Consider the following 11350-nt stretch of genomic DNA (forward strand, 5'->3'; position numbering starts at 1 on the left):
GTTGGAAAGATGCTGAATGCCAACCTGTGGAAAAGGCATTCAACCGATCGTGTTGAAGTTGGTGAAAAGGGATCTTCATGGTCTTGTCCGAGCAAGTATATTGAGAGGAGATGGTTACCAGTCATATTTGAAGCTATAGAGCAGAGTAGATGCAGAACTTTGTACTTTGCACATGGCAATGTTGTTCTGAAGCTTTCCTGAAAAATTCAGCTTTCTACTGTTTGTGTCTAATGCTCCTCGGCCCAGTTTTTTATTCCTCGCCCGTGGAAGATACCGCAGTGTAAAATTTTTACGGCAATATTACACTAGATCTAGTGTAATACCGTTTGACGTATGACGTCAAAATGGTGCAAAGTTGTGACGTCACAATGCTAATGTCGCTGTCGGAATTCTACTAGACCTTGCTTGATGGAAAGCTGAGAGTCTTCACACTGTAGGCCATTTCGCCGCAGTGTCTGTCAATATTTATGTTGGCGAGTATTAAACAGGATATTAAACTTGCTTCCGTTAAATACCGTTTCTATTGAACTCGTTAAAGATTTAGTATCAAACTCGCTTTTGCTCATTTGATACCAAATCATTGATTCGTTTAATGAAATGGTTCTAAACGGAAGGTCGTTTAGTATCCTCTATATATGCGGCAGGTCATTTTGTTATACAGACAGTGTTTGTATCATGTTTGTGTATATTTAGATGGACACAGGATTTGTTTGAGATTTTTAGGTTGCCTAGTGCTACGTATTAATTTAGTCTTGGATAAATAAACCCTTTTTCTTTTATCACTTTTATACAAGATAGGAAGATTCGCTTATGTAATAATCATAATTGTACAGTTTTTAGGGTTGTAAGTACAAACGAATTGAAGAATGTCCATCTCTGTATTTGTTTCTTTTGTTTTCAAAAGTGTCTCTTTACTGCTTCATGAACAGCATTTCTAACTACCCCACTTGGGTATCCTTGTAGTTGAAGATATGTCCTCAATTCTTCTAATCTCACATTTCTTGTGTCCACATTCGAAACGGAATAGTACATACTCTTCTTGGCATTGCATGTAGAATATTTATTTTTGTGTGCCGTGGATGACTTGAATTGAATTGTAGGCATTGATGCGTGTCGGTCGGCTTCTTCACCCAACGGGGAGTTCAGACGCTCACACGGTCAGTAGTGAGTGGGGTCCACCTTGTGCATTGCATTGATGCATGACTAGCACCATCACCTCATTTTATATCCGACAAAGGATTTAGCGGTTCTTTAATTCGGGCCACGTAAACGTTGCACCGATGTCAATGAACCAGTGAAGATAGGGTTTAGAATTGGTCTTCCTTAGTCCATGCTTGTCGTAAGAGGCGATTGACGGGATCGGGTGGTCAGGGTCCCTGATTTAGCTGACACATGTCATCGTATCCTAGTAGCGTAGATCGATGCCCGTGCTGTTGATCAATGGATTGTCTGGTCCAACTCCATTATTTTCAGATCACTGAATGTCCCTGAAATATGGCTGATTGGGCGCTAAACAACAACCAAACAGCCGTTGTCAGTGGGTGACAAATCAGTGGATCTTGCGGACCAAGGCAATTCATCCACGTTTTTGTGGTTATGATGCTGCTTTACAGGTCGAGCAACACGTGGCGTTATGGTGTTGAAGCGGCCATCCCCAAAATCTCGTCTCTGTACCTCACCACCATTGGCGTCCTTGTCGCTATTGTTATGCCACCCAAGCTCAGAACATGGTCATGCATCACTGCAACGTTGTCGAGCTGTTCTCAGAAATACATATCTGTTACCAGCCATGGTATGGACTAAAGGCTGTGGAACCTGCTCGAGGTTCGAATCCATCGGCCTTGACGTAGGGTCGTGACCACGGGAATTGTCTATAACTTGATTGTCTTGCAGAAAACACGCCGTTATAAGTGACTTTTGGTGTTTCCATTGATGCCGTATGGACGAGCAGCTTCACGCTGTGAAGTACCAGACTGAACCAAACCTATAGTGCTCCATCTGCCGCTTTCTCCGAGACGTGTTCCAAGACGATGAACAGATTCCAACATTCGCGTTAACAATTAAACCTGCGTGTTTCACGCAAATAAATCTAAATTTCACGCACGATATTTTCTTCCGGTGTGTTCTGCACGCATAGCATTTTGTGTTCTGGGTACAAGTAACCGAAAAAGGTATTTTCTCCAAGGAACAGTTGATTAAATAAAGTTTCTCTGAACTATTTTGACTTGCAAATGATGACATCATGCTGTAAAATGGACAGAAAGTACTTTCAAATTTCAGAATTTTCTTTTTCCAGTTCCCTTTTTCGGGGCATGGTGGGCGAGCTGGCTAAGGCGCCAGGCTAGTGATCCTGCGAGGTTGAGGTGTCGGGATCGAGCCCAACTGTGACCGGGTGTAAAAACCTTGGAGTCAACTTTGTGTGCAGACTCTTTCAGTGTTGTCACAACCCTTAGTGTACAGTACACAACCCTGTGCACTTTTACTAGAACCCACGAATCCGTTGGTAGATGACCAGATGGTGGCTACATGAATACGTGCAAACACCCAGTTGCGGGTACAGCAACGTGCAGTGAACTTGGACAAAGTATTGTGACTGTGTCCCCAAATCCAATGGGTACCTCGTTAGGATGAGAGAGCCTCAATAAACTCGGTGCGCCAAGTAGCAGCAAGAGTTGTATACTCCCAAGGGAGTTGAGACTGAAATACGATGTGCTGTTGAGATCCACTGATCGAGGGAAAAATACCAGCGCCTTGAGCATGCACTAGTGCGTGGATATGTGCGCTATATAAGTATCCTATATCCTATATCCTATCCTTTAGAGGCCTTTTTGAGTCTAAGCGCCTGTAGGTGCTATCCGATTGTGAAAAAAAATAAAGATATCAAAGGCGGACCTGAGTTGCCTGCCTTAACTGCACCGTGATCTGATGTTCCAATGTTAGAATGCTAAGATTATACTGCATTTTATAGCACCCTCTTAAATCCTCAGTTATTTCTCGCAAATATTTAAAGCCCATGATCTGCGTCACTTTGTATTTTCACACCTCTTTATAACACGGTATGATAGAACTGAAATACTTTCAAAACTTCACACAGGCACACACAAGCATCTCGTTTACTGAACGATGTTGCCACAAGTTTAATAAGATACTCATGTTCTGTATATGCTGTGTAATTTAGTCAATTGACTACGTGGAGATACGTCGAAACAGTCCCAAAGACCCTTGTCACTCTTTTCATAGTCTTCATTGATGGACTATAAGCGGCGTAAATCCAATAGTAGTAGCAGTAACATTCCTCTTATATGGCGTTCATGTCCAGGTACACTACCAGGTATATTACTATTCCCAGTCATAGGAAGCTGTTGTACTTTCCGATACTTTTCTAACTCCCTGTTGATCAAACAGCCATGCTGCCTTTTATTCGCAATGAAGTAAACAGTCACATTGCCTGCACATCCTTACGGGTACCCATTTTACAGATGGGTGCACTGAGACAGTGTGATTCTAAGTCTCTTGTCCAAGAATACTACACAAATGTGCTTACCTCTGGGCCCGAACCTAGGTGCCTCCACCAGGGATCGAACCCGGGCCTTCAGCGTCGTGATAGGCAGACGCCTTACCACTGGCAGACTCTTTCTGCCGTCTTTTTAGTCCGTACTCATACATGAATTACACCACTGAAGGTTAAGTGTACACGAAAAATCACTTTTTTCTCATATGGGACAACATCAATTTGTCTAATCACTTAATATCAGTGTTTGAAAATATACACTCATTTTTCTTACAGTGTCAGCTAATTTAAGACTGGTCCCTAGTTTAGTCCCAAAGCCAAAAAGGTGGATACTGATCACGTGAAAATACGTAGGAAATTGTAAGCAACAATAGAGAAAAGATGTGAGTGAATTTTCATTCATAAACAATGTTGACGTACGTATTACATCACCATCGGGAAGCGACTTTCTCAAAATGACGTGTTCATCGACACGGGTACACAGGACGTTTTGATGGAAACTTTCGTTGATTCAAGCAACTTATATGCATAAAGGTGACATGTAAGTAGTCCGATATATTCTGACAATCTGCTTGTTGTTATTTTTTTTTTGTTTGTGTGTGAGGTTGCCTCAAGGCGTCGCGCTTACGGAAGCGTAATGATGTTGTTACGGTGAAACATTTGCCGTGACAAAAGGTGTAAGAAATCCCCAGGGAACCAGCAAAACAGAACAGAGACAAATCTAAAACATTCAAATATTGTATTATTTAGTAAGGAGAGCAAGTTATACAAAGTCACATGTCAATTTCACAATAAAACTAACATTTCGTATGATGTAAAAATGGAAGACAAAAAGGTTAATTTTCGTGTAGACTTGCCCTTTCAGACAAGGTTGTCGCAGCCGAACCAAAATAACATCTAAAATGGTTTAAACTTAACATTTCAGCATTAAAGAAATAACACATGGTCTGGAAGGCTAGTAAAATGTCTCCTCTTGATAAGTGCTGAACTGCAGCATGTTGTCCCAGTATGTTAGGCTATAAGTATGGCATAATTCATATGCACGTCGCTTGCAATGAAAGTGAAATAAACTTAAACAATGTTGAACCAAATGTTAGTCTACGTGAATCAGTCGGGGTAGCCCGCGGGCGTATTAAACACCCTTTTCTGATGCGTCTTCACCTCTTTTTGTACATTTTGGTCAGATTGACCACTTTCGTTAAGTCGAAATTTTGTACGTAGCTTGAACATTTACTGAAAACGCAATGTAACCTTTAATATTTTGATATTTTACCCGAATCAGCGTAATTGTGTGTGTTCTTTCAAACACGATCCAATCTCTAGTTTTACTACCTGACATTCTGTAAGCAATACATTCTGCATCTGTATCATTCGTGAAATAGAATAATAAATAAATAAATGAATAAACAGATACATGAAAGAATGAATGAATGAATGAAATACAATGATGAAAGCATGAAACCATTTAGATTCTTTCAAATGTGAATTCAATCAAACTTCAGTTGGTAATTTCTGTCTGGAGAGTATTCATATTTCTTGAACAAACAGTCTTAACTAAGTCAATACGTCTGGTTCTGTGTGCAGCCTGCATTATGTCGAACTCGAAATAGCTCCTTGATGAATCTTGACCAATCACAAGGGAGATGATCAGGGACATCGATGGTCCATAGTGATGAATCTTTGGCTCGAGGCCATGGTTCGCTCTCATACTTGTTTTTTTAGTATCAAATGCTTGGGTTTTTTTCCACTAAAGTGCTACACGCCCATAACCTACCGTGCGTTTAGGGTAACATCAAACTGATACCCTGCGCCAGAGCTGAACTCCTTTATATCCATCTAAGACGTTTACTCTCGGATGAAACTTTCTTTGGGTAAGAGTCACCCTTGAGTGAGTGAGTGAGTATGGTTTTACGCCGCTTTTAGCAATATTCTAGCAATATCCTGCGAGGGACACTAGAAATGGGCTTCACACATGTGGGGAGAGTCATCCTTGAAACCTCAGCACTATGCCACTGATTTGCTAGTGATACATGGTAGGGTTAAGATTATAAACACAAATACATGTATTTAATTCGATCGCTTTTCCTGGAGGGACCGTAGGGTAGAAGGGCTCTTCTGGCACAGATGCAGGTTTGATACAGTGATTTAATAGAACTGAGAACTGAATTACGAAACCATGATTATGTCAAAAGACGAGGAGAACCGAGGTGGAAATGTATAGAACGTTCTTTGAACATGCATCCCAGTGTTGTCGCTCGTAGTGATTTTATAACGATCGCAATCGTTTCATAACAAACATTGACATGCGATCGCACCAACGTCACTGCGACCGTCCTGACCTTATCCCCGCGTATCAGTCGATGAAATTTGTTTGAACAGGAACAGCCTTGTCGGCGTGTGTGTTCACCAGCTGGCGTCATCGGGGCAGGCGTACGCCACTCTGGCTGGAGACTAGGGTAGATTCACCTAGAATAGATGCTGGCCTCTTACGGGATACGCCCCTCATTAACCTGTGGCTCTGTGGGTCAGCTAGGTCATTGGGTAGGGAGTTTGGTCCAAACCCCACGTGTTACATTTACTTGGGCTACATAAGTATAATTATGTAACTACTATTTCAATATTACTGCTCCCAACGAACAGGAAAATTTAGAGATAGCTGTGTTTGATGGCCCACTTCCAAAGATTATAACCTCAGTTAGAGATGAATAATATGTGGAGCAATAATCATGCAAGTTATTTGATAATTTCTGTAGTTCCCCGGGTGATGCACTGATGATGGTAGCGCCATCGGCATATAATCAAATGAAACCAAAGGTAAATGCCATCGTCATTTGCATTTTCAAAGTTCACACCTGTATATTGTTTTTTATAAGGCAGATTCAAGAACATCAATAAAAATATTAATAACACTGGTGATAAATTTTCGCCTTGTCTAACACCTTTTCTACACTGAAAGAACATTTCACATTCAGCGGTAGCAGATGATTTTAGATTATGTACATATTTCTAACAGGCGTTTTGAATTTGCCATTGATACCATATCGTAACATTTTATACCACAGCCCTGAGCGCCATACGGTGTCAAAAACTTTACTGAAAACAATAAAAACACAACAGAGTTTACGCTTAAATAATTTATCTTTAAAACTATTTCCGTAAGAAAATATTATCGGTAGTCTAAACCCTTTTCTAAATCCTGCTTGTGCAATGTTATTGTTTCATTTCGATTACTTGTAAACAATTTTACAAATAAGCTTAGGAGGGTTATCGCTCTATATGAATTTGGAATATTTTTATCACCGTTTTTTCATAGATATGTCGAATAAGATCACAGAGCCAAGATTCCGGAATGTCAAGTTACTCTTTTGGTCAAGTACTCGTTTGTTTTAGGAGACTAGAATATCCTTGTTCTGCCCAAGCGACTTTATTCTGTACCACTGGGATGACATTTAGCCGTGTTCGCCCAATTTTAATTGTGATTGTGATTAGGGATAGACCTTCAGGACTCATGTCTCCCTCACCAACAAAATCGGTTCGCGAGGTCACTCACTCCCTCACTAGCTGCTAATTATACAACCGTTAACGTTAACCATGTCTTTTATTACATTCAGTGCCTGAGAAGTGTCTAACAAAACCCAAATGAACAGCTGTACACCACTGAAATCCTAGACCGCGTTGTTGTACCACAATTTGATGACCATCCCCTGAACACAAGGTCTGTCTTGAAGGTGCCAGACTACGCCGTGTATGTTCGTCAAGAGGTCGTAACTGCATATCTAGAACGCAATGCCCCAACGCCAAATTTACCGTCTCAAACTGTCGATGAAGAAAGGGAGGATGTTTCTGATATTGTGTCATACTTATGTTAAGTGCTCAAGGACTCTATGCCAGAATCTTGAACGTGGCTACTTGTCTATACGACCATGTTACCAGCGCTCGAAAATGAGTAAATGTTTGGCCTCGTTTGCCTCTCTGAATAAACTACAATTTTGCGTTCTTTTTTACTTTAAGATTTGTCATTTAAATGGCTTGAGGGTAATTTTATACGGATAGTAACGTGCATTCAGATTGGATGAGTTCCCTTGCAATGGATACTGGTGACACACTGTTATTATTAAAAAAGTGGCATTGCATACTTTTTTTTTCATTTGGATATTGTCATTTCATCGATTTATAGAAAATTCTGTTTGAGTTTCCAACGTGGGTTTGTCTCATTTGTCCTAGAACCGGTCTTAAAATTATCAGTTCCATTAGTGATCACCGTTAGTGATTAAGTGAAAGAATCACAGCCAGTTGATGAATAATAGACGTATATTGCCTGTAGGTGTATCGATAACACAATTTTAATGTGTTTCAAAACGCACCTGACGAGCGTGTGCGAAGCCGATTTGTTTTAAATGGTCGATTTAATGATTGAATATATTTTTCCCAAAATGTCAATATACCCACCCTTGGTCGTCTTGGACTTAGAACAATTAAATTCCTCCTTGAGGTGGAAGCCCAGTATCTTGTATTTAGATTTACTTGTTAGTGGAATTGTTATTGTTTTGTGTTAATTATTTTTTTTATTTATAAGGGTATTTTGTAAATTTATGTTTGAACACTTCATTATAATTCTGTTCCACTTTTCATTCAGAGTTGTACATGGCACTTGATAGTATATTTTTGTCTTCCAGATTTTTGTAATTGATTAAATACTTCACTAGATCAATATGTATGCTACTTGGTGATAATGATGCAATTCCAAATTCGAACTTAGTCAGTTTGCGATATTCGTTTCCTAAATCAGTGAGGGAGTTTGTGTTAAAGCAGCTTTGTACAGTATTTCAATTTTATTTTTTCTCATTTTAAACACAATTTTCAAGAATGTTGTTGTACGTATTTTACTATTTTTTTTTCAAAGAGGGACAACATTGTGCCATACTCGACCATTTAGTGTAATACTTGCTAAACTGCGAATCACGTTCTTTCGACAATGTTTCATATTTAATTTAAGCGAATAACGAAATTCGTTCCAGTCTGGTCAGATTTACGTAATCTCTATGTGTTCTTTTGACATTTTGCTTGTGCGAAAATAATGTGAATGCTGTGATATATTATCATTCAGTAAGAAATAGGTTTTTAAGGTTTGAAAAAGCTGTGAGATAGGTAATAATAACTGCCAGGTGTGGGTGTGATATTATTTCTGCAATTCCGTAGAAGTTGGTTTGTAACTGGAGTCTGAGATATACTTACTTCGTGAAGTATCCATGTCAAGTAGTATATATGTGCTAATATAATCACTACCTATATCAGGCACAATTGGTGCCGTGTACGTGTTGGTATATGTGCTTCTATTTATCAGATCTGTTTGCGCTTGTCTTTGTCAATGACATAAGTCAAAACATTTCACGATTAATCCTTTATCTCTGGGGATTGTATATGCTATTTTCAACTAAATCCAGGATAGGAATGAGACTGCGCGTATAAAATTTGTATTGATTAGAAAATATATCTGGATCAAAAGCTGCACGTGTAATACAATAAGGCCACGTGTATAACGCTGAGCGCCACGTCGCCCGGTTATGCTCTGAACGCTTACACATAATGGACATTCCATGACGTCAGTACATACTGAATTGTGATTGGTTAATCAAAATCATTTAGAGGTTTAGAATCACGTTATATACCCCTGACTTTCCAAAACATTATGTATTTTTTAAAAACATAATGGACATTATTACCCCGGATAACCCTCGTATGACTTAAACCACCGGTTACCCATTTTCTGCTGGGTGAAATTTTAATTTAACAAATTCGCTTAATTTGATACCACAGGTGTCACGTGAGCTTCGTAGGAAAGACCAAACAACTCTCAGGAATCAATCCGCCAAACACACTCACCCGAGAGCTCTCTGTGACCAACGGTGTTTGAGCTCAACTGATTTGTGACGTGGACAACTACGTATGCCAACATCATAATATAAAAGAAGGTGAAATACTGACACATTTCATCATAAATCTTAGAATCCTGCCCTGGGAAATATAACTGTGTCGTTATACCTGTCAAAAATATATTTGAAACAAAATACTTTCTATATTTTTTTTCTCTAATGAAGAAATTCCAGATTGTTTTTGATTTATTAGTAAGCAAGCTGTTAGTTTTTTAACACATCGCTTGGAGAATATGTTAGATATATCCCGGCGAGTCAGGGAGATGCCGGTAGAGCAAGGCGTGTACCATTCTTAAGGAGCCACCCCAAGGATCTGGAAAAGCATGGATTTGAACCCCGAAACAGCGGATCCATTCCTGAGCCGGATTTTGCGGGACATTTGAAGAGATGCGACGTTATCTTAAGTGTTGCTTATGCATGTTTTATACTTCAAGAGAGATTGAGAAAATATTCTATTCCTCTGCTAGACATATACCTTACTTTACCCATTATCTCTGATAATGGAAAAACACTGCATGCATTGTGTGTTAACTAGGTCAACTGTCCGAGTGTAATTTGAAAAATACTGCGGAGAAATGTATATCGTGGGAGAAAATAATTCTAATCATACTAATTTCAATATTCAAAACGATATAAATAAAATATTTACCGCTCATGAAGATTGTTCCAGGCCACTTACACAGAAGTAAAGATACCATCGTTCCGTGGAGACATACTAGTACCTATTTTTGTCTGAAAACCTTCCAGCTGTGTTGTAATGTTTTTTCATCGATAACTTGAAAGATTAGCAAAATCTTGTTAATTTTGTAAAATGGATGCAGAAATATTCCAGATGTCAAGACATGGTGGGCACATTTACAAAGTGTAAGAGAGTGAGTATTATTTTAGAGCATTTCGAAATATTTGAGTCATTTCGATGCGGGGGAAAACACGAACGGACTGCGGATGTCCTTGAGGGATGTTTTAACGAAAAGGCAGCTCCACATTATGAACGAAAACAAATCAAAACATGTGAAGAAGTAAGAACGAATAGAACAATACAAAGCAAAAGAAAAAAAATACCCCCCCCCCCTACCCCCAAACACCAAATCAACCAGAGAAATCTACCAGAAGGGAAATACACAAAAAAGAGTAGTGTCTCAAGGGAAAATACGAATAAAAAACAAAACATGTGGTCTATTTACATATAAAATATCTCTTATGAATTTCCAGTTTGATAAAAAACGATCACTAATGGAGCGTATGTTTAGCAAAGCAGTGATTATACTGAGTTATTTTGATGAAACTCATCAGTGTTCCGCGTTCTCTGACCTGTTTCTACAGCCACAACGACCATTGTTATCTCCAGATATAATATTACTAGTATAAACTAGTTTCCCCTCCATTAGTGCTATGTAAACTGGATCAACCGTTTTTGATGCCACGGTCTTGAAAGAAATGGGTTAAAATGATCATTATTGTCTCAGAACATATAAAATCTATATCACTCGCAGAGACGACCAGATTGTGCCCTTTCGAAGTCTTAATACAAGTGTCCAATGTCTTTATTAAGCACTATCGAATCTCAGCACGCCATATTTGCCCAAACCGAAATCTACCAAATCTCTGGCACTCTCAGAAACCATTTACCTGTCCAGATCAATACTAGTGATTAAACATTCCGCGCACCTGTCCGTACTCACGCAGGTGTAAGGACAACGCTCACAACACCGTCCCTCATCAGCCTGTTGTTATTTCCGTCGTTCCAAACAGTCGCTTCTTGTAGATCGGTCACCTTGGTGATACCCTCTTGACGGGTGCGCGTCTGCCCAACTCCACCTTCAGCCATATTGAATTCCTGTTGACTGTTTTTTTTCAAACTTTTCCAGTGTCAGTTGTTATTGGAGTGATCAGCGGATGTACTGAC

This window comes from Haliotis asinina, chromosome 14 (assembly GCF_037392515.1).
Source record: "Haliotis asinina isolate JCU_RB_2024 chromosome 14, JCU_Hal_asi_v2, whole genome shotgun sequence".
Classification (NCBI taxonomy): Eukaryota; Metazoa; Mollusca; class Gastropoda; order Lepetellida; family Haliotidae; genus Haliotis; species Haliotis asinina.